This window comes from Crocodylus porosus, unplaced genomic scaffold (genome assembly GCF_001723895.1).
Source record: "Crocodylus porosus isolate Cpor-Errol unplaced genomic scaffold, CroPor_comp1, whole genome shotgun sequence".
Lineage (NCBI taxonomy): Eukaryota > Metazoa > Chordata > Crocodylia > Crocodylidae > Crocodylus > Crocodylus porosus.
Window position 1 is genome coordinate 2,336,663 of NW_017728913.1, and position 942 is coordinate 2,337,604.

General features: G+C 76.0%; 1 protein-coding gene across 3 annotated transcripts in view; it reads right to left on the minus strand.

Moving 5' to 3' along the window:
* The window catches only part of ELF2 (E74 like ETS transcription factor 2), a 67,444-nt gene extending 66,961 nt beyond the window's left edge, over positions 1 to 483 (minus strand). Inside the window, exon 1 of one of the 3 annotated variants that reach the window (XM_019534357.1) lies at positions 380 to 483. The gene's annotated coding sequence lies outside the window, so the exon portion shown is untranslated. Of the gene's footprint in view, positions 1 to 100; positions 188 to 379 lie in introns of those variants that run through there. The other 2 variants (XM_019534354.1, XM_019534355.1) reach the window with 2 other exon arrangements.
* Positions 484 to 942: the final 459 nt, after the last annotated feature.

Sequence of the window (942 nt, forward strand, 5' to 3'; positions counted from 1 at the left end):
CCCGCCCGGATCCATGAGGCTCCGCTTCCCCTGACAGCTCCCCAGGCCCGCCGGGAGCCCCCCGCCGCGTACCGTGAGCGCGGGCAGCCAAGGCACGTACCAGGCTCCGCGTGACGCGGCGGACGGGAAGCACTGCCCGCTCCTCCTCCGCCCCGCGCCCGCGGCCGCTGCCAGCGCCGACCCCGCCGCCAAAGCTGCTTACGGCAACCTGCTCCTCCCCCCTTGGCCCGGCCGGAGCCAGCCCACGCGAAACTGAAAGTAGGGAGCGAGCAGGCGGGCGGGCTAACTCGTGCCCCCCCCCAGCCCCGGCCTGACAGCCCGCCCCAGCGCCCCGCGGACTGGCCGGGAGTGGGGACGCCGGGCGGCCCCGTGCCCCTACCTGGGGAGGCGCTGCCCGCGGTGGCGGCGGCAGTGGCAGGAGCCGCCCGCGGGGGTGGCGGGGAGGGGGCCCAGCCGGCAGAACAGCCGAACCTGCCCGGCCTCAGCGTCTGCCCTCGCGCGTCTGCACATGCTCGCGCCCCCGCCGCGCCCCAGTGGGCATGTGCGGCCCCTGCGCGCCCTCCGCACATGCCCACTGGCCCCGTGACGCCGTTGCCCTCACCCTGCCCGGCCCCGGGACGCTACCCCCGCTCCGCCCTCTTCGGCCCCGGCCCCGCGTGGGGAGGAGGCGGCGAGTTTCATGCGGGGTGGATTGTCGCCGGCCGCTTCCAGGGGGATCCCAGGACTAGCCTGGCCCGCCTGCAGCCAAGGCTGGCGCCGCTGAACGGCTGAGCGCAGGCCACCACCTCGTCCCTCAGCAAACCCCAGCTCCTCCGAGCACGCGCTCGAGAAGCCACAGACCGGCCCCTGTCACATCTGGGACTGATCGGCCCGGATGGAAGGGGCCGGCCCTGCCTTCCCACAGCCCAGCCGCCTCGCCCCTTCCCGTGCCACCTAGGAGCA